The sequence below is a fragment of the Lynx canadensis genome, chromosome A2 (genome assembly GCF_007474595.2).
Source record: "Lynx canadensis isolate LIC74 chromosome A2, mLynCan4.pri.v2, whole genome shotgun sequence".
NCBI classification, from domain to species: Eukaryota; Metazoa; Chordata; class Mammalia; order Carnivora; family Felidae; genus Lynx; species Lynx canadensis.
This window is the reverse complement of record NC_044304.2, coordinates 4,186,717-4,209,422: the sequence shown is the minus strand read 5'-3', so window position 1 is coordinate 4,209,422 and position 22,706 is coordinate 4,186,717. Positions and strand designations below refer to the sequence as shown.

The 22,706-nt window shown below is 52.3% G+C and overlaps 1 protein-coding gene across 1 annotated transcript in view; it reads left to right on the top strand.

Annotated features, from left to right (window-relative positions):
- The first annotated feature begins 2,244 nt into the window (after nucleotides 1-2,244).
- The window catches only part of RFX2 (regulatory factor X2), a 91,409-nt gene continuing 70,947 nt past the window's right edge, over nucleotides 2,245-22,706 (top strand). The window contains exon 1 of the mRNA XM_030292768.1: nucleotides 2,245-2,424. The gene's annotated coding sequence lies outside the window, so the exon portion shown is untranslated. The remainder of the gene's footprint in view (nucleotides 2,425-22,706) is intronic.

Sequence of the window (22,706 nt, the reverse complement as noted above, 5' to 3'; positions counted from 1 at the left end):
CATCAGTCCAGGAGAACTGTAACAGTCTCCTGAGAGCTCTTGCTCTGTCTTCTTGTGTCCTTCAATCTGCCCCCATGTGGTGAGCTTTTAAAATCACAGACCACAAATCTGGTTACATCTCCCTCCTGCTTAAAGCCCTCCCATGGCTTCCCGATCTGATGAGGAGCCCTTCCTATGGCCTGGCAGACCTTAAGTGAAATGACTCCCTCCAACCCTGACTCACCACCCCCCACCCACTTATGCCCTCCCCATTCCTTCAGCTCCAACCATACCCAGTGATCTGTTGTTTATTTAAAACGAGTTTCCACACCAGGGATTTTGAATTCTTGATAATTTCCTTTCCCTCTTCCTCATTATTCCAACATTGGCCCAAACATCACCCTCTCAGAGAGACCTAGGGTGACCAGCTCTTCCTGTGGGTCCAGGAACTTCCTCTATTTAGCACTGAAAATCTCACGTCCCGGGAAACCCCATAATCTCAAACCATCCAGGATGGTTGGTCACTCTTGAGAGGCCGTCCCTGGCTACTCTATCCAAAATAAGCCCCACCCACTCACCCCCAAGTTACTATCATATCCCTTTTCCTGTAAGCCTGGGAATTGTGTCCCTAGCACCTAGAATGGTGTCTGGCAAATAGTAGGCAAACAGTACATTTTGACTAAATTAATAATTGAAGGAAAGGAACTGATTCCTGCAGTCCTAAGCTTAAGGCCCCAATACAGGTTATTTGCAAGAAGAAACCCATTAGAAAGTGGCCAAATCAATTCAGCAGGTCACCATCAAGCATTTTCATTAAATGAAAAGAATAGAAAAGATCAAGCATTGCCTCAAGTATCATGCTTTGAAAATTTTGTTTAGTTATGATGTGTTTGTGTGGACTGGGCCTTTGAGTCAAATGTATTCCTGCTGTGATTCTGTGGTCAAAAACATTTGAAAACCACCCATCTAGTGGTCAAATGCATGGACTTTGGTACCAGACTGCTGGGATTTGAAGCCTTACAAGCTGTTTGGCATTGGGCAAATTCACTCATACTTTCCAGACCTCAGTTCCCTGATCTGTAATATGGGGGTAAATGCATATCACATTTCTTGGGAAATGAATGTGAGATTCAACCGAGTTAGCATACAAAAAATGTTTAGATCAGTTTCTGGCACCTAAGAACAATTTAATCAGCGCTCACTAATATGATTATTTGTTGAGTGAATGGATGAATGGATGAATGAACGGGGCTGAGGTCTAATACTTCCTTTAATTGCCCTGCTTGTTTCTTCCCCAACAAGTTTTCTCTCTTGGTTTCCAGCCCCTTCCCCCGAATAACTATATATGTTTACTTATTTAGTTTATTGTCAGCGTTCCCCCATTAGACCAAAGCTCTAGGAGAGGTGGATTGTTTGTGCAATGTGTAGTTGGATTTACGATCTAGGGATGAGGGGGGGATGTGAGAAGGGAAGGGGGTTGGCAAACATTTTCTTGTGAATGGCTGGGTGGTAAATATTCTAGGCTCTGCTTATGCCATTCCATTTTTGTGCAACGAATAAACTTTTCACTATGTAACTCTGTCCAGTAGTGTGAAAACAGCCTTCCACAGTTTCTTAAAGGATGGGCCTGGCTGTGTTCCAATAAAACTTATTTACAAACACAGAGACACAGTTTGCCAAAGACCACAGTTTGCCAACTCTTAAAGATCTTGAAATACTGGATTCAGTAACACAAGAGTTTCATATAGATAACACAAAATTCTTCCTTTGACTGTTTTAAACCACTTAAAAAATATTCTAAAACTCTCGGCTTGTGGTCCATGAAAAACAGGCGGCGCGTAGGATTTGGGCCGCAGGTCGGAGTTTGCTGATCCCAGACTCAGACTGTGTTCGCAGGTCCGGTAATCATTTGTGGAAGAAACTAAGGCCCCCATTAAAGTCACCGAAACTTAGCCTTCCCGGAGCAGCGCCACCACCGGGGGGCCACGAGCGCTTCCCGCTCGCCAACCCTCCGAGCGGTGCGCGCCTCCTGCCAAGCCCCGCCCCCCTCCGCGGCAATTGGTCGAGCCTCGCCCTCATCCTCTCCAGGGAACGCCCTCCTGACAGGCACTGTGGGCAGCCAATGGGTTGCCGGAGGGCCTTACGCCCCGCCCCCTCGTGCCCTTTGGAGGCGGGCGTGGGCGGGCGTTGAGGGGTGGGGCGTGGAGCCTGGTAACCGTTGCCGGTAACAACGCCCCGCCCCGTCGCGGCGGGCGGGCAGGCGGGCAGGCGCGCGAGGCTGGCGGGCGGGCGGCGAGAGCGGGAGGAGGAGCGGCTGCCGCCGCCACCGCCGCCGCCATAGAGACTGTAGCCGTGGAGACTGTTACTTACCAACGGGGACCAACACGCAGCAGCCGCTGCTGCCGCCGCGGGAGCTGCTGCCCGAACTCCCGGCCCGAACTCCAGGTGACCGATGCGACCGCCCCAGGCCCGGCCGGGCCGGGGGAGTGCGGGGGGCGGCGGGGGTCCGGCTTGGGGTGGGGGGGCGGCAGGCGGGCGGCGCGGCCCCCAGCCGCTCACCCCAAACGTCCGGGACGGCGCGCCCGCGGGACCCGCCTCCTTTGCCCAGTTCCCCAGGCGCGGCCGAGTTTGGGGGCGCCCGGGACCCCCCCCCCCCTTCTTTTAGCCAAACTCGGGGGCAAGTGGGAGCCCATCGCTTCGCTGTTCAAAAAACTTCCCGAGTCGCGGGCCCCCGAGACCCCACTCTCAACACTTACCCTCGAAGGCCACGAATTGGGTGCGCCCGAGGCCCCTCAAACTTTTACCTTCAAATTCCCAGAATTGGGGCTTCTGGGAACCTCCTGTTACTTTTATTCCCCAGATCCTTAAATTGAGGGCGCCCGGGCACCCCTCTCTCACTTTCTCTCAACTTCTTGAAACCATCTCAAGCCCTTACCTTAAACTCTCTGAATTGGGGGCTCCTGGGGACCCCTCTTCTCTTTTAGTCCCCAAATATCCGAAATTGGCGTTCCCGGGGCCCCCCTCTCTCACTACTCGCCCCAGACTCCTGAATCGGGGAGGGGGCCTGGAAGATTCGTTTTCACCTTTGCCCCAATTTCCTGGGTGTGGGGTGTCCCGGGGACTGGCTGTTCGTTAGCGAGTTTGAGGGCTCCCTTGGAATCCTTCTCAGCCTTTAGCCAGAAGTCGATGCGCTCGTCTTGGGGGAAACACCCCCCCTCACGTTTTCGCCCCAAACTCGCCGATAATCGGACTTCCCGGGGACCTGTTTCTCACTTCTTGAGGTCTTGAGCAAAGATCCTCGCGGCTAAGGCTCCTCGGACACTCCTCCCCTCTCTCCCTTTGAACCCCCATTCCTGAGTTTGGGCGGGGGGGGGGTCCTCCAGTGCTTCCACGCCCCTCGGGAAGCCCCTTCGCACACCCGCAGCTCCCCCATTTGGACTGATCTCCAAGCGAGAGAAGAGTTTCACCAAAAGTTTGTTGTTTTTTTTTTTAACGTATCAATTTATGATTTTGTTTTAAAGAGCCCAACTCGTGGCCCAAACTGCTCAGTGACACTTTCTCTTGAGATTGTGCGAGTGCGTGTGCGTTTGTGAATTTAAACCCCACCCCTGAACACCCCCTCCCAAACGCGCACTTGCACGCGCGCGCGCGCGCGCACACACACACACACACACACACACACACACCCACACCCAAACGCTCTAGTCCTCTCCCGGCCCCCTGGGACGAGCCACGGCGCTCCCTCCCGCTCAGTCCCCGCTGGCTGTTCTCGGCTGCTGCACCGGCAAAGTTGGGTTTCCCGATCCCAGTGGCTATTTCAGGGGCCCCTGAGGCCGAAGTTCCCCTGCCATTCCGGCGGAGGCGGGGATGGTTCATCATCCTAATTTTAACCTCCCGCTTGCCCCGCAGGAATGAGGGAGGGCGTCCAGGTCCGCTTCTGGATGCTTTCCTTACGCGGCCCCCCAACGCACAGAGCACGCACGCACGCACAACTACACAACTACCGTCTTGCTGGGCGCCGCGAACTGTCAGTGCAGAGCACCCCCCCCCCCCCCCCCCCAGCGGTTTCCCCTCCCGGCCTTGCCTCCGCCAATCCAAAATATCAACCTTATACAAGACTCTCGGTTTCCACTGAGATTCCACTAAATCATTCATTACGGTAATGGTAATAATGACGCAGAACAGCAACAACGAAAACTTTTTTTTCCTTGCACATATTGTCAGCATGTTCTTATCATTTGGCTACCTGTTGTTTCTCTCCCTCAAGTTTAAAAATAACCTTAGAGTTGGTTCCTCACCTGCTCTTGCCAGAGAAGTGAGGAGGAGAGTGTATGGTAAGCGCCTTCCCCTCTCCTCCCCCCCCCCCCCCACGTCTCAGCCTGGCCCAGCACCCCTGCCACTCCACCAGGAATCTGATTTCCTTAATCACTGATCACTGCTAATTTGGACCCGGACAGGCTTGATGAAGTATCAGAGGGGATTCGGTAGCTTTAAAAAAAAAAAAAAAAGACTTCCTACAACACGATGGACAAACGTAACTGCTCCTGTGGTCCTGTGATATTCCGGCTGATTTTGGCTGGGAATGAGCTCAGAAACCGTTGGCCTCCGCAGTAAAAGCGAAACTGAATTATTTAGCCCCTTAGGTACATTCCTCTCTTGTGCCAGATAAGCTGCAGAGACGCTCCAAAGGGGCATCTGGGAACAGGGCGGCAGAGTTATGAATTACACCGGGCAACAGAACAAGTCCTTTGAAACTCAGCTGATATTTGCATTCTGGGTGAAGGGCACGCATTGCCTCAATGTCCACCTTTTAGCCATGCTTACTTACCACCCAAGTGCTGCCGGGAGGGAGCCATTCTCCAGAGATACAGATCCTGGGAAATTGTTTATCTGGATCTCATTCCTTGGAGCTAATTTGTAGTTTCAGACTCGAGTTAAAATTAAGTTCATATTAAGGCAATATTTAATTAATTGAACTTTAACTAATGTTGTAACTGAGTCAAAGTTTTGAAGGTACTGGTGGGATTTTTTTAAATAATCACTCGCGATTGTTTTGCTCGTAAAATTCCAGGGCCCGTAGGAACCATATCTTACAATATATTTGGCCCTTTTTAATTACTTGCGAGTTGACCACTTATTTAAATAATGTACCTCCCCCACCCACCGCCCCACCCCAGACACCCTACTTACTTGTAAAATGTGGACTATTTAAAAGGCAAGGGAAGTTCACAGAGACATCATCTGGCTAGTTGGGACCCTCACTGAACTTGGGGACAGGAAAGTACAAGTCCTGATCCAGTGTCCGAAACCCCTGGCCCAATATGCAGGCAGCAAACACATCCATATTGTTTGAGTATTCCAACAAAATGGGTAGATAAGGACCATAAACAACCTCAAGCCAGTTCGGGTTAGAGTCTGCCAAATTTACCAAAAAACTTCCAGATTTCAGAGCTTTTTGGCTATCAGCACTGTTATAAGGGATTGTGGACTGGGGCGCCTGGGTGGCTCAGTCGGTTGAGCGTCCGACTTCGGCTCAGGTCACGATCTTGCGGTCCGTGAGTTCGAGCCCCGCGTCAGCCCAGAGCCTGGAGCCTGCTTCCGATTCATGTCTCCCTCTCTCTCTGCCCCTCCCCTGTTCATGCTCTGTCTCTCTCTGTCTCAAAATAAATAAATGTTAAAAAAAATTTAAAAAAAAATAAGGGATTGTGGACTTACATATTTAAAAAGACGTTTCCACTCCCTTTCTAGAATTTAAATGGTGAGCAGCTCTGCCACAGGTCATGTTCTCTAGACGAGTGCCTGGCACACTTAATTTGCCGAATGAGGGAGTGAGTGAATACGCACCGAAAATTAGAGAGAAAGCTGAGAACCACCTAGGTGCTTCTTGGAAGCCACAAGAGCCGCAAAGGAATTCTTACGGGGGGGGGGGCGGGGGGGGGGGGAGAAGAGGGAAGACTTTAGGAGAGGAAGACCCAGAATCAAGTGTGTGTGGGACAAGGAGTAGGTGAAGGAGGCTGGGAAGAAGAACCAGGGATCTGTGCCTGGGAAGCATGGTCTGCCTAAGGTGATGAGTGGGGGCACCGGACCCTCAGGCCTTCCGAGCAGAGAATCTGTCCAGCTACTCGCCGCGCACATCCAGGTGGATTCTGACAGGCAGCTTACACACAAGGTGGCCAACGGAGCTCCGAAAGGCCCCACAGTCTCCCCCAGGCTCCACGCCCGCTGGCTTCTTCCGCTGGCTTCTCCTGGTTGATTTGGAGTCGCCCCGTATTCTTTTTCTCGTAAGCCATCAGCAAATGCTCCGGCTCCACTGTCAATGGGGACCTAGAATCTGAGCACGCCTCACCACCCCCGCCGCCAGCCCCCGCTCCGGGCCACCAGCGCCTCTGGCCCAGATGATTCCAGCCCGCTAACCTGGCGGGGGCACGTTCCCTCCTGTTGCGTATCCCTCAACTCCAGACCCTCCCACGGCTCCCATCTCACTAGGAGCTGAGGCCAGCCTCCTCCCACCCTGGGCCTCTCCAACCCAGGACTCTTTGGCCTCATCGCTGACAGTGATGCCGTTCCTCAGGCCACTTCACCCCTGCAGGCCTCTTGGAAGCCCCTCGAGCCTTCTGTCTGGAAAGCTCTTCACGCATGGAATTGGGGGGTGGTGCTCTCCCACCTCCTCCAGGCCTTCTCTCAGACGTCACCCTCCCAGCCCACCCCTCCAAAGTGACACACTCTCAGCCCCCTTCCCTTTCTCGTTCCTTAGCATTTATCGCTCACGTGCCAGACATAATGCGCATTTATTTTCTTATCACCATTTCGTCAGAAGGTCAGCTCCTTAAGGGGAGGAAGCTGTGTGTTTAATTCACTTCTCTTTCCTCCGAGCTGAGCACAATTCTGGCACCGAGTAGGCACTCACGCACGTTTGTTAAATGAATCGTTTCCTGCATACCTACAGGGGGAGCCTATGTGGAAACTGAGAGTCGCTGCTCAACTGCCATATGTCGCCGCCCGTGTCTGTCCTTGCAACAGCTTGGGTGGGACGCGTGGGGGGCAGAGGGAAGAATCAAGGGGAAACCGTAGACCCGGGCCGGGACTCAGCAGAGAAGTGCTCGCGTGTGGTGTCTCCGCCGCTTAGCTCGGGGGCTCCAAGCAGGGTGTGGAATCCGTGAACATGACGATGGTGCTACGGTCACCATATTAGAAAGATTATCGCTATTTAGCACAGGGCCTGGCCCAGAGCAGGTGCTGCCCGGAGACTAGCTGTGAACTATTCTATCACAATGGTATTATTACGATTAGGGAGCGAAACGAGCAGCAGCGGCCTGGGATCACGTTCTTAGTTGGGTTTTTCCGACCAGTACAAGCGCAAGGAGGCCTTCGGGACGTGGGTTTCGCCCGATGGAGTGGATGAGCCTGCGCTGTCTGTCTGCGGGGCGGGAAGGCCCTCCGGTGAGTGTAGAGGCAGGCTGGTACAAATACATCATCCCGCAGCGTTAAGTGCGCGGCCAAAACACAAGCAACCAAAGCGACAGGAGCTCTTCCATTTTGGTTGTGGCGTGGGCCCGTCTCCGCTTAGTGCCCACACGTCATCGTCTCGGTGAGCTCTGGCAAGTGGCCAGCTCTGCACACGGACGTTTTAAAAGCCGGTTTCCCTTCTCTGTTACCGCTGGCCCTTGGGCGCCGTCCTGGCCGGAGTCCGGAAATCAGCCGCTCGGAGTGAGAAGCGGCCCGCCTTCGTGCCAGGACTCGAGTTAGGCCCTCAGGAGCAGACAGCCTGGCCTGGCTCCTTGCTGTGTTTCCTTCTCTTTTCCCGAAACGCATTCCTGCCTTATGATACACAGGGCTCGTGTGCCTGAAACACTGTTGGTATGCCCTGGCAGCTCCCAATTCTCATTTTAAACGTTCTGGAGTCTGTGGCTTCCTGGGAAATACAGTTGACCTCCCAAAGCTGTAAGTGGCACATACAGCAAGAGGGTATCAGACGCTGTGAGTCAGACCACACCTGCCGTAGTCTGCTTTAGGAAGGAAGGAAGGAAGGAAGGAAGGAAGGAAGGAAGGAAGGGAGAGAGAAAGAAAAAGAAAAGAAAGAAAGAAAGAAAGAAAGAAAGAAAGAAAGAAAGAAAGAAAGAAAGAGAGAGAAAGAGAAAGAAAGAAAAGGAAAAATCATACAGCCAATTAAAAATAGGTTGTCGTACTTAACGGAAGGCCCGAGACAGTGATCTTTGTCATGCACTCTGTAATGAAGCCAGACGTGCTATATGCAGTAAGCCTATTTCTACTAAGATCTCCACGGTTATTTTGAGCCTGTGTGTGTGTGTGTGTGTGTGTGTGTGTGTGTGTGTGTGTAAGAACTGGGCCACTGGGTCCCGGGGAGCTCTTCAGGAGGTGGACAGTTGAGCTGAGACTGAAATGCTGAAGGGGAGCAGCCCTGTGGAGTTCAGAGGAAAGAGCCTTTCCAGGCATGGGGTGGACTGTGGGGGTCAGGTGCAAAGGGCCCTGTGGTTGGAGGGACACAGCTGGGCCTGGGCAAGACAGAGAAAGGCAGCCATGTGGTTGATGCCAGGACATCTCTGTGGGGCAGGCATTTGGGTGGGGACAGTCCTGGCATGACCGTGTTTTCAGGAACCTGCGAGCAGCCCTGAGCAGCCGAGTACAGGGTACAAGGGAGATGACATTAGAGAGAGGAGCAGGTTGTCGGCAAACGACAGCCCTCAGGCCCATTCCAGCCTGCAGCCTGTTTTTGTGAGTGAGGTTTTATTGGAACGCAGCTACGCTCATCTACGTACTGTCTCTAGCTGCTTCTGCGAGGCAACGGCAGAGAGTCCAGTTTTTGCAAAAGAAGCAGAATGTGACCAGCAACACTGGAATATTTACCCCCTGGGCCTTTAGAGGAAAAGCGTGCCGAGCCCTGGCTGGACATGTGGGTCTTGTCTCTGGCGCTGGGCTGAGAGCCGCTTGTGGGGAAGCAGCTTTGTGGTCACGTGTGATTTTGGAGGGTGCGTTCGGAAGGCTTCGAGTCTGGAGGTAGGCAGGGGAGAGGAGGTTGTTGCCACGGTCCGCGCGTAAGGCGACAGGGGCCTGCCCGACAGCACCGGCCAGGGGGCTCTGGGGAAGGCTGAGCGGCCAGGTTCTCAGAGGCTCGGGGACTTCTGGACCTCTCTGGGCCGAGGCGCGGGGAGGGCGATTCTCAGCTGTCTGACGTTGGGGGGTTCTGGTAGAACGTGTCACTGCAGTGAGTCAGGGGCCACGGGAGAAGCTGGTGTTGGGCAGGGGAAGTAATGAGTGCCGTCGTGAGCGCGGCCAGCTTGAGGTGTCTTTGGGACATCCTGCTGGGGACGGCTTTGCAGCAGGCAGCCGATTGCAGGGTCTGGAGCCGACGGGGGTGGTCCAGGCCAGGGGTTAGCATGTAGAGCTGTCGGCACACAAATGGTCACTTCAGTCACGAGAACGCATGGGACCATGCAAGGAGAGGGTGCAGAGTGAGAACAGAAGGCCAGAGCCGTCAACATCCAAGAAGCAGGAGCCAAGAGTCAGCAGAGGAAAGTGGTTTTTTAAATTGTGGCAAAGTACATGGACCACATAAAATTCACCATCGTACCCATTGTTAAGTGTGCAATTCAGCGGTATTGAGTGCATTCGCAGTGGTGTGCAGCCATCCCCACTGTTTCCAAAACTTTTTTGTCACCCCAAATGGAAGCTCTATTCCTGGTAGCAGAAACTTTCAGTTCCTTTTCTTTCTTTCTTTCTTTCTTTCTTTCTTTCTTCTTCTTTCTTTCTTTCTTTCTTTCAAGTTTATCCGTCTGTTTTGAGAGAGAGAGAGAGAGAGATGTGGGAGGGGCAGAGAAAGAGGGAGAGACAAGCGAATCCCACGCAGGCTCCACACTGTCAGTTCAGAGCCCAGTGTGGGGCTCAGACTCACGAACCACAAGATCATGACCTGAGCCAAAACCAAGAGTCAGAAGCTTACCCGACAGAGCCACCCAGCCTCCCCTTTTAGTTCCCTTTCTACCCTCCCAGGCCCTTGGCAATCTTTAATCTACTTTCCGTCCCTATGAACTTACCCATCCTAGATGTTTTGCGGAAGTGGGATCACATAACAAACGTGTTCCTTTTGGTGTCTGGCTTATTGCACTAAGCACGGCGTCCTCCAGGTGCATCCACACAGTGGCAGGTGTCAGAATGGCCTTCCTTCCTGCGGCTGCCTGATACTGCAGCCGTGTGGGTGGGCCAGTCTGTGCCTACCACTCATCCGTCAGTGGACACTTGGGCCGTCGCCACCCTCTGGCTACGGTGGCTAAGGCCGGGCGGAGGAGAGTTTGAAGGGATCCTAGGTGGAAAGGGAGGCTGGGAAAGGACGCTGAAGGCCAAGGAGACGCAAGCCAGGGGCCGAGCCCCAGGCAGAGCGAGGCCCCGGTAGAGACAGGCGGATGAGACCTGGGCAGCCCGAGGAGGAGAAAAAGGAAAAGGGCCAGTCCCCACCGACAGAAGGCCCTGCTCGCATGGCCTGTCTCCGTGGAACACTGCTGAAACCATACTCGTGATACAGAAGTCCATTCCTAAGGTTGCAGCGACACTTAATACACTTACCCCTTTAAAATGCAAACTGTTTATCTTTTAGAACAGTGCTGTGTCCAGGATGCGTTTCTGTCTGAAAGGTGATCTGTGGGGTGAGGCCTTGGAAGCCGAGGCCCCCACCCCCAAATTACCAGCCCACAAATATGTGTTCTTGCTCCACCCCAGCCAGTGAGAACCCAAAGAAACCACCAGACAGCACTCTCCCACCTCTCCTGTCCTCAGAATACAGACAGACAGATGTAGCCTGCCTTGAGAAAAAAAATATATTTGGAATCCCAGACTCGCAGAAAATAGCTTGAAGGATGTGCTTCTGATTTTTTAAAATTCTTCATATTCTAGAAGAATCCACCTTCGTGGGGACGTCTTTGTGTGAGTTGCTCTCTGGGGTCTCTGTCCACTCGGCAAATATGCGTGGGCCCCAGACAGCAAGCATCTGAGGCGTTCATACTTGGCCGAGCACGTTCGTGTGTTAACATACCCTCCCGGGGGAAGTTGAGACCAGAGAAGGGGCTACAGCAATTTGGAATTGTCCGTGGCCATTGGCTGCTGCGCTGAGGTTAGAGCACGAAGGGGACATACTTCAGGAGCTCATCAGTGTGTGGTTATACTGGCAACTCTTCAAATGCCAGACAGGAGTGCATAGAAAGTATTTCTGGAAGCCCCGGTGGACCCAGTCCCTTGCAGTCTTACTTTGCAGCCGGGCGTCCCATCTGTCGGCTGGACGGTGGCCTTTGGGGAGCCTTGGTGGGGAAAAGACACTGTTCCTCAGTTGGGGGTTAAGGGAAATTGCAGGCGGTGGGGTTAGAAGGGCCGCGGGGCCGCGCCGTGGTGCCCCCGCCTCATTTCGGGCCGCGCATCCCCACCCTTCCTCCCAGCTGGGGGGTCCGCACGAGCCCAGCTTCCGTCCTCATTCTGGCTGCAGGGGCCACCACAGTCCTTTGGTCCCCTTGCGGCAGACAGCCCAGCCCTGCTCCCCTGCTCTGGAAGCAATATTGCCCCAGCGCCCAGGAGCGCAACTCCGCGGTCACCTCCGTTGCCCTTGCACAGGGCTGGTTCCTTCCCCTGGCACTCTGGTCTTGCCTCCCACCCACCTTGCTCGGCCCTTCTGGCTGTTTCGGGAGGGCCGACGGGCACATCCCCCGCCTACTGGCCGACCTGGTGGACTGGCCCCTGGCCTTTGGCGCAACCACATGGTGCTTACCTCAGCGTTCGAGGCTGTTTTCCGGCCTTGAAATGAAAAGGCTCCTTTCCATCACCTTGTCCCTTGGTCCCTGGAATGGACTTGCCATGCCTCACACATGCCTTCTGTCTGCCCTCCTCCCTGAAATGTCATTTCTGCTGATGGAAATCTTACTTTTCCCTCAGACCCGTGTCCGGGGCTCTCTTACCTGGGAACCTTGAGATGTGGCTTAGTGAGCGAGTGGGAAGATATTCAGACTCGAGCCAGATGTCTCCCTCTCGCCGCTGTCGCCTTTGCGCCTCGTAGGGCTCTGAGTCTCCACTGGCCTCCATCTGCCAGTAGCACTGCCCCCTGTCCCCCGGGTCGTGACAACAACCGTGTCTTCAGGTGTGTCTGAATGTCACCCCCTACTTAGGGACCGGTGGATTAATTGGCCAGAAGTGGCACTACTCCTGAACTGCCACGGCACAAGGCTCCTTGGACATGTGGTGTGATTTACGTGTCTTGTTTCCTGTTCTGGGTTGTAAGCTCCTGGAGGACAGGGGCAGCCGTGCCCGCCACACTTCCCCCAGGCTTCATAGTTAGCGTGTGAGTGAGCCAAACGCCGGAGCCCAAAGCGTTCTTCAGGGGCAAGGCCTCCATCAGGTAACGGCGGCCTTTGGTTTTAGCGAGAAGCAAAAGTCCTGAAACCCTTGCCTGAGATCCGATAGCCCTAAAGGTGCCCTGTTTTTGATTCAGTCTAGATTAACATTCCAGTCGTTTCGACGCGTGGTTTGCCTTTACCAAATCCCCCAAAGAAATTTGAATCAAAGGCCCCTTCCATTCGTGATGCCCCTTTTTGCTCAGCAAAGAGATTGCGCGTCAGGCAAGTCGGGTGCTTTTCCGGGAAGCGTGGGGTCTTCCTGGAGAAACGGGGCCTCAGAAGCCAGTGGCTGTACACAGTGGAGGGTACTAAATGCCTCGTTCTGCATCCAGGCCACTTGCCGTGTCTTGATTCGTATTTGGAACTTTTCAAAGATTGGACTTTGTTAAAAAGCTGGTTTGGAGCAAACCCAGTCACTGTGCCTGTTGGAACTGTTTCATCCACAAAACGTAGCGCCCAAAATTTGTTGAATGGATGCATTCTTCTTTTTGCACCTTGTCAGTACTTAGACCCTTAGCTCCTGTGTGGCTCTGGCACTTTGTGAGGGTTTGAAGCCTGCCGTGCTGTGCTGGAGGAAGGCGTCACAGAGGACCAACAGAACTGTGTAGAGTCGACTCACTTTGTAGGTAAATACTTCTAACCCTGGCTCCCTTCCTGAAAGATCCGTTTTCCCCCAGCTCAGGAGCGGTTCCCATAAGGAGACGCTGGTTCAAGGTCATGGCCCCTTGAGGTGGTGGACTTGGTGGACGTGTGTGGGGTGAGTGCCCAGGGAAGCTCATCTCACCGAAGGCACTTCCTCTCCTGCAGCCCCTTCCCCTGTCCTCTGTGAAAGTGTGAACGTTAGTCCCCGTAACCGCCGCAATGCCCAGGCTGGGGAGGGCCCCACGTCCGACGTTCCACCGCAAAGCTCCCAATTCTAGTTAGATCGTCATGATTCTTACTGGGAATAAGAATAACTGTGAATGCCACTCAAAATGGAAACCAGTTGGACAGGCTGAGATGCACTTCATGGAAACCAAAGCCCCGTATTGTTTGCCAGTAGAGACCCTGAGATATCTATCTGTACGGTCCCTTGTCCTGTTACCAAAGCTTGTAGCTAACATGACACGTGCCGGCATTTAGTGCGCCATTTTCCACCTTCTCAGGGCATATGAGACCTTCCAGTGCTGGAGGGATTCTTGTCCAAGGGAACTGGAGACATTTGGATGCAGGAACCTGTTCTCAAACGACCGTGATCCATGGGCTCCCGTGAAACATGCTCACGTGGATCCTGAGAGTTTCAGGCGGAGAGACTGCCTTTCTGCGGCCAGGGAGGGGACGGGCCCCGGCAGCCCAGCACTTCTGACAAGCGCTTGTTGAGTGGCCAGGCTCCCCCTTGTGCTTTAGACCAAGGAAAAGAAGGTTTTCGAGGAAAGGCAGAGAGTGGCAGATGGGGCGGGGAATAAAGAGCAGCTCTCAGGAGGGGGCAGCCACTTTAAAAGTCGTGACCGCGGGGGGCGCCTGGGTGGCGCAGTCGGTTAAGCGTCCGACTTCAGCCAGGTCACGATCTCGCGGTCGTGAGTTCGAGCCCCGCGTCAGGCTCTGGGCTGATTGGCTCGGAGCCTGGAGCCTGTTTCTGATTCTGTGTCTCCCTCTCTCTCTGCCCCTCCCCCGTTCATGCTCTGTCTCTCTCTGTCCCAAAAATAAATAAACGTTGAAAAAAAAAATTAAAAAAAATAAAATAAAAAAAAAAATAAAAGTCGTGACCGCGGGATCCCAAGGTTATGTTTTGAAAGTAAAGGGGTTGCCGTGACCTCACACCCTGAGCACCTACCATATGCCTGGTGCTTTACACACACGCCTTCTGACCCTGGTGCAGCCCTGCTGGGGTCAGTAGGGCCAGCAGGCCCCGACAGAGCTAGAAACGCCTCCTGTGCTTCCTGGTCCCTTGGGCAGGTAGCGGAGAAATCCTTCCTCCTGCAAAACCCAGCTCGACTTGCCTTTCGGCCGCAGCGTGAGCTCAGTCTAGACTCCTCTCTAGTTTTAGAGAGGACTGGGCCCAGGGCCAGGGAGGACGGCAAGGCGGTAAGTGAAGGAGAAATTATTATCCTGATGCCACAGTCTCGGTGGCCAGCCTTGAACGCTGGGCCCCGTGCCCCCCGCCTTCTTCCCCTGTCCTTCACCCCACTACCGCTGCCCACACGTCTCCATCCTGTCCATTCTGCTCCTGCTGTTCCAGTTCAGATGCTCTAGTGGAAGACTGCAGACTGCCCTTGCGAGGGCCGTGGCGCAGACCCACTGGTTCCGCCTTCTCCTTCCATGCTCAGCCGTGGCCTTAAGCTGCTGGCGGTGGCGGGATGGTGCCTGACGTGTTTGCGGGACACCGTGGAATATCAACGCCCTAATTCAAATCACGTGCACTCACAATGTTCTTATTAGCAAAACATGATTAAATTATAAAATACGATGCTGGTGCGCAAACGGCCGCTCGGAGCAAATGTCCTTTAAAACTCCTGCCGTCGAGTCAGACACAACGGGCTGACCCAGCATCTCCCAGTAACGCTGTACGTGTAGGGAGTTGGTTGCATTGCTTACTGCTGGTCACTAGCAGATGAGAGGAGACCTGTACCAGGGGTTTAAGAAATATCTAGGGCAAATTGTCCTTTAATTTGAGAAATATATCCCTTACGTATATTTCTGCAAAATCAGCAAAAGTACCATTACTTTATCTGAGCACATAAAGCCCGTAGAATCTTTTGGTATTCCAAGAAAGTGGAGGAGTCAGCAACCATTCTCTATAAAGGACCAGACAGGAAATATTTAGGCTTTGTGGGCCAGGACGGGGCTCTGCTGTTGACAACATGTAAATGAATGGGTGTGGCCATGTGCCAATAAAACTTTATTTATGGGCACTGAAATGTGGATTTCATGTAATTTTCATATGCCACAAAATATTTTGGCTCTGATTTTTTTTATAACCCTTTATGAATATAAGACCATTTTAGCTTACGGGCTATATACACACCAGGCGGTAGAGTGGGCGGGACTTGGCTGGGGCGTTGGGCAGGGTTTGCTGACCTCTGCCCTGTAGGATGGAGTCGGGCGGGGGGGGGGGGGGGGCGGCTCCACCTGGCATTCACAGCCTTTCTCCCGGGGTGGCCGAGCCTGTGCCCTCTGCTCCAACCAGCTCCAACCCATCACAGCCCCTGCTGTGCCCAGCTTCCCATCTTGAACTAGTCCCTCCTTCCTGTTTGCCCGACCCCCATAGGTCCTGCCCCTCCCTCGGGGTCCGGATGGGACCGTCCCAGATTCCCAGCTGGAGTCTGCACCTGTCCCCTTTGCCGCATAAGAGTTATTTGTGACTCTCCTTTTCTCTCTCCTGAGATGAGAGAATGGAGACCATGTCTCAATGCCTCTGTGGGACACCAAATAATTACACCAAGTAATCACTTGTTGAATTGACTCGAGTTCTTACCAGGTCAAAATCTTACCTAGCTCTAGCAGTCATTTTGCTTACTTTCTAGGAAAATAGGACCTCGTAAGGTATTTGCAAATTCACAGTTTTTTGACTTACTCTAGGATTGTTCTAGATCACAGTTGTCTAACAAACACAATGTGAGCTGCGTGTGCAATTTAAAATTTTCTAGTAGCCTCAGTTAAAAAGTAAACACAGACAGGTGAAGTTAATTTGAATAATGTGTTTCACTTACTCCAATATATCCAGAACATTGTTGTTTTAACATGGGGTCTGTATGAACACATCTTTGGTAGATGTTTCACGTTCTTCCTGTGTGCCGAGTCTTTGGAATCCAGTGTGCACTTTACACGCACAGCACATCTCGGTTTGGACCGGCCGCATTCCAGGTGCACCGTGACCACAGATGGCCTGCGGTGTCAAAATGAAAACAGGCACACCTCCTTGGTCACTGCCATTCTTTCTAAAAGGTGACCATTGTCTGAGCTACAAACCGGCGTTCAGATAGTTCACGGCCAGTTCAGTTTTAGGTCACTCACAAGGTGTGAGTAGCACCGGCCCACCTGACTCAAATGTTTTCCATTTCTCAAGTGGTCGTGGTTGGGCTTTGCGCACCAGTGTCCCTTCTGGGCCACTGAACAGTTTGATCCCAGAATTCCGTGGTGACCGGAATTCACGACTTGGGGACCCTTCTGGGCAGTTCCCAATACCTCTTGTTTCCTTCCTCTTTACGTCAGGGGAATCTTTTCATGGTGAAGCCTCCAGATAATACCCAAAAATACAAAGGGGGAAGAAGAGCCCCTGGCTTCCTCCGCCTCTCTTCCTCTGCCCGTCCCACTGCTAATAAAGTTTGGTGTGGATTCTTTCCGATATTTTGTATGCATATAAAAGACACATGCCATACGGTGTTATTTGAATTGAAATACATTCATATGCCATAAAACTCCCTCTTTGATGTAAGTGTATAGCGTATAATAGTTTGGTGGGTTTTTTGTATATTCACCAGGTTGTATAACCATCACCACTGTGTAGTTCCAGAACATTCCGTCACCCTATAAAGAAACCCTGTGCCCATCAGTAGTCCTCCTCCACCCCGCCTCCTCCCCGCTGGCCCCCACGAGCCCCCTTCCTGTCTGTGGATGAGCCTGTTCCGGACGTTTCGCACACATGGAATCACACACCGTGTGGCCCTTTGTATCTGGTTCCCTCTCTGAGCGTCATGTGTTCAGGGTCTGTCCACGGGGTAATGTGTGTTGGCGCCTTGCTCCTTTTATGGCTAGTCTAGTATTTTTTCTTTTTACAGAAAAAGGATCATATCATGCCCACTTTTCTGCACCTTCTCCCTCACCTAGTACTTTCCTCATCACTGTTTGCCTGTCATCTTCATTCTTTCTCCAAAACCGCGTGACTTTCCACAGTACCCGTGTGCCCTGAGGTACTTAACTAGCCCTTTATTGAGGGGTGTTTTGTTGATCATTTTTCACTTCACCAACAGTGCTGCGGTAAACATCCTTGTCCAAATGTATTTGTGCACAAGTGCGGGATGTGTGAAAATTCCCGGAAGGGGACTTGCTGGGTGGGAGGGACTTCCTTCCCCTTTGCATTAGATCTCTTTCACCCATGTTCATGCTGCAGCCCTGCAGAGATGGTTACTTTCCGCTGTGTCCTTGCCTGCACGACACCATCCACAGCACGTCCGCTCTGCCACGCCCTCCGCTCCCGCCCACGCCACGGGCACCCTGACAATATGCCCGTCCTTCCCTCCACTCCCCATCCCGTCCAGAGAACAGTGGGTCACAGGACTTTTGGCAATCCGGTGAAAACGTCCCCCCCACCCCCAATCACCTCTCTCCGGGCCAGCCCCTACTTCCGAAACTTGTTCCCTGTTGATTCTGCTCTGCCTAGTTTCCAGCCCACGGGGGCTGACTCAGCCCCGGTCCTGTCACCACGAGCTGCACCCATGCCCGCGTGTGCCTCTGGGGGAGGCCCAGCCACCCGGCCGGTTTGTGCCCACACAAGTTCACGCTTGTTGCCCTGGCTCTGAGCTGCCTCTCCCACAGCAACGGCATCTTCCCAGCCCTTTGAATTCCCTGCCGACACGTGGTTCCAACTCCTTGCCTCCTTGACACTCCAGCAAAGCGTTCATCCTGCTGCACCCCCAGCAGACCGGTCCCAGCAGGCCAGCAGGCCACCTCCGGGCCACCTCTGTTCATGACCCGTGCATGGGGTCCGAGCCCCGCTGCAGTGCCTGCTCTCGAACCTCTGTCTTTCCGCTGTAGTGTAGACTCTTTCTCGTTAACGCCACACAGTTTGAAACCAGAAATCCGACGCCCTGGTCACGGATAAGCCTATCCAGCCTTCGTCTGAGCTTTCTGCCCACCTTAAATTCGATGGATCTTATTTTTCTTCTTAACCTCCTTTAAGACTTCTGAGACACTAACCTATCTGGCTTTTCTTTGTTAGTGCTTCGTGAGCGTAGAGTCTTCCAGAAACTATCCGCTCTTTCTCCAGTGGTAATGTTCACGTAGGCCTTGGCCAGAAGGTCTATAATTCAACTCCAGAATTGAGCCCTATTCTCGTGTCGAGTCCTGATGGTGAAATGCCTGCCTGTCGCCTCTCATTTTTCGCTCGTTACCCACCGTTGGTTCTGTGTACACATTGAACAAATGTTTTGGCATTTCTAAAAGAGGCTTCCTTACACCTTTCACCAGTACCCACCCCCTCCCACCCCCACTGCTGCACCTGTCCCTGGGGGTCTTCAAACAGAGAGTCTCTCAGGGATTGTGTGCAAGGGCTGTTCTGCTTGTTAACGAAGTTTGTTTCTGAAATGTTAGGAAGGGTTTCGACCCGAGGCGCCTGGCTGGCTCAGTCTTGGTCCCAGGGTTGTGAGTTCAAGCTCCACATTGGGCGTAGAGATTACTTAAAAATAAAATCTTAAACAACAACAACAACAACAACAACAACAACAAAAGATTTGAACCTTCTTTGATTTGAACCCAGGCCTCACTTTCTTGTTGTTTCAAGCTGTATCATCTTGCTTCTCAAGTAGAGAATATAGGCACAATTTGGTTTATATGTTGTCGGTTCTCTTCTTGTCTGGCCTTTGCCAACACATTTGCTGGGTCACCTTTCTCTAAAAATTGAGATAAAATTCGCGTAACGTAAAATTGACCATTTTAAAGGGCAATTCGGTGGTTTTTAGGCTATCCGAAATGTTATGTGACCACTGCCATGCCACCATCTAATTCTAGAATGTTTCCAGCACTTCAAAAGAAGCCGCATTCCATTAAGAAGTCACTCCCCCACGCCCCCACACCCCGGCAGCCATGAGCCCCCTTCCTGTGTGCGGATTGTGCCTGTTGCAGACGTTCCACGTAAATAGAACCACGCGCCGTGTGGCCCTCTGTATCTGCTCCCTCACCGAGCGTCGTGTGTTCAGGGCAGCCGGCGTCGACGCCTCGCTCCTTTTCATGACCTAAATACATTCTGCCGTGTGAATGGACCACAGTCCTCTGCCGATGGACGTTCGGGTGGCTTCTGCTTTTTGGCTGTTACCAGAAATGCTGCTGTGAACATGTGTGGACGAGCTTTTGTGTGAACATGGGCTTTCATTTCCCTTGGGCAGACACGCTGGAGGGGGGCTGCTGGGTCACACGCTCACCCCGTATCCGACTCCTTGGGAAACTGCCAGGGTGTGGCACGGCGCTGTGCCGTTTTACGTTCCACCAGCCCCGCAGGAGAGCTCCGCTTCCTCCCGCCAACACGCTGCCTTCCCTTGTTCTTGTTATGGCCAACCTGGCAGGGCGTGTGGTGGTTTCGACCTTCGTTTCCACGTGACCAATGACATTGAGCATCTCGTCATGTGCTTACTGGCCATGCGTGTAGCTTCTTTGGAGAACTGTGTGTTCAAGAGCGTCACCTCTCACAATTTTCTCGCATCCACAAATTTCTCTTCTGTGAAATGCCCAAAGACCCTGAATCGTGAAGGGGTAGGGTAGACGCCGGAACTAGAGCGGGCAGGGGCGCCTGGGTGGCTTAGTCGGCTGAGCATCTGTTGATTTCAGCTCAGGTCCTGATCCCAGGTTTGTGGGATTGAGCCCTATGTCAGGCTCCGTGCTGAGCCTGGAGCCTCCTTAAAATGCTCGCTCTCTCTTTCTCTCTATTTCTTTCTCTCTCCCCCTTTCTCTGCCCCTCTCCTCCGCTTGTGCGCTCTCTCTCTCTCTCTCTTAAATAAAATAAATAGGGGCGCCTGGGGGCTCAGCCGGTTGGGCATCCAACTTCGGCTCAGGTCATGATCTCATGGTTCATGAGTTTGAGCCCCACATCGGGCTCTGTGCTGACAGCTCAGAGCCTGGAGCCTGCTTTCGGATTCTGTGTCTCTCTCTCTCTCTCTCTCTGCCCCTCCCCCGCTCATGCTCTGTCTTTCTCTCTCTCTCTCAGAAAGAATAAACATTAAAAAATTTTTTAATAAAATAAAATATAAAAATACTTAAAAAAAAAACCACAGCAGGCGGTTAGAGGCAAGAGAGGGTCAGAATCAGCAGGACATGAAGGCTGTCCTCTCTCTCCCTTGTGACACAGCTCCAGCTCCGGCCTGTGGGCGTGCCCATTTCAGAGACTTCCCACAATCCTACATCGTCATGCTTTAGGAGGAGGACGTGACAGATGTCGGCCTTTACCCTCAGAGGGTCCTTGACTGTCTGGGCACTGAGCTATCTGGAATGTTATTTGTAAATTACACTTGATCTTAGCCAAAAGGCCGAGAAGCGATGTTATTTGTAAATTAAATGTGCTATCTGATTCCTGTCCATTTGTCCAGAATTATTTAAGTCTCTCTTTTAGAGACACGAGTCCAAACATTGGAGTCTAGTACAGATTCAAAAAACCACCTCATGGGCTGACTCCAACCCACATCCGATTTGGGATGGACGAGAGCTAATAATGACTTTTTATGTTTCATGGTTGAAAAATAAACAGAAGAATAATATTTGGGAACACGTGAAGTTACATGAAATTCACATTTCAGTGCCCATAAATGAAGTTTGATGGGCAGGTGGCCATGCTCATTAGTGCACATATTGTTGCTGGTGGCCTTCGCCCTACAGTGGAGGGGTTGAGCAAGTCCCACCAGGGGCCGTTTGACCTGCAAAGCCTAAAATATTTGCTATGGGCCCTTCACAGAAAAGTTTGCTGACAGCTGGTCTAACAAAGAGTCCTGGTTACATCTGACTTGTAGTATAGCATAACATCACGCGTATATGGATATGATGTTGGTTTGGAGGTACATGAACGTCTTAGACTTTTTTTTTTATGTCAATGAGACTGTGCCTTTTTTCTTTCTCTCTTTCTTTTTTTAATTCCACAGCACCCTGGCCTTTCTCTCCGTGGCGTTCCTCCTTGTCTCCCAGGCCGCGGAGAGCCCGGGTCAGGTTCAGACTATCACCCCAGGGCGGTAAGGCGCTCTGCAGTTGGGAAGCATGCGTTTCTCTCCTTTCTGGTCTCCAGCTCTCCAACACTCAGCCTGCGTGGCTGTCACTTGAGGACTGCCACTCCCTTTTGGCAGGTGGCACCAGCTCTGGTATTTGGTGTGCAAATCCTGGCATCCAGGAGTGATTCTGGACACAAGTTACTGCTGCAGACCAGGGCCCAAGGAGGCAGGCTCCCGTGTGGGAGAAGCCGACGTCTGTGACCACATACCTTCGTACTGGAATATGCCGTTAACAGTGACTCCTAAGAAGTAAAAATGTGTGATGGCTAATCACTAAGGAAAAAAATCAGCGTTCAGAGATCAAAAAGCCATTTCCACATTTCAGCCATCTTATATTGCACTAAAATCCCACCTGAAATGAATTCTGCGCGACCTTGTAATCTTTCGTTGTGGCCGTGTTTTTTAGAATTAAGACGTTCTAGGGATCGCTGCTCGAAGCAGAACGGGTGTGGGCCTCTCTGGGGTAAGAGCAAGTGGGGCCTCGCCTTAACCTCCTTGCTGCAGGGCCGGTCAGTGTTGGCTACCAAAGATGGCAAATCAGTTATGTTTCCTCAGGTCGGCTGCTCCCTTCTCCTCTCAGTGCCCCGCTGGCAGAGGCTTCTCTCTCAAGTTTCAAATCCGTGGCACGCGTGGGCTTGGTGGCCTGTGGGTTGCTTATTGCCGAGGTGCTCATTGAAGGTGTAGCTACTTATCAGCACAATCCCTTCCTGGACTCTTTGAATTCCTAACTGTGGGCTGGTAGGAAAGGAGACCAGATGCCTTCACACTGTGGCTTCCTGCTAGAGATGGGGCGTGCGTCTCACCGTACTCCCGTGACAGTCACCTGGCCCCATGTCTCTGCCATATGTGATTGGGACCCACGGCCACCTTTACGACCTTCGTCCAAGAAGTGAATTGTGTGTCTTTCTTCTAAAGACCGCTGACCTGCCTGGATTATACAACAAGGCCCGTTTAAATTGGAGTCCTTGAATTTATAAACTTAACTTTAAAAAAAAGACAAACCCACATATCACGATAGCCCAGTGGTTCTTAACCCTTCTTCAGGCTGGACCTTTTTAGTAGTCTGCTGAAAGTTGGGAATTTCTCCCCAGAAATTACTCCCCAGGTGTAAGCACACATGCCCCCACTTAAATTTCACATTCAAGCTCAAGTTCATGGACTCCCTGAAGTGTGACCCTTGTGAATCTATTGACCCAAGGTATAGAATCCTGCTGTAGCTATTTGAGGGGGCATATTACAGAATTTAAGCCACTTCCAAATATTCTGTAGAAATTTTTAATGTTTACTTATTATTTTGAGGGAGAGACAGAGCATGAACAGGGGATGGTCAGAGAGAGGGGGAGACACAGAATCCGAAGCAGGTTCCAGGCTCCGAGCTGTCAGCACAGAGCCCGAC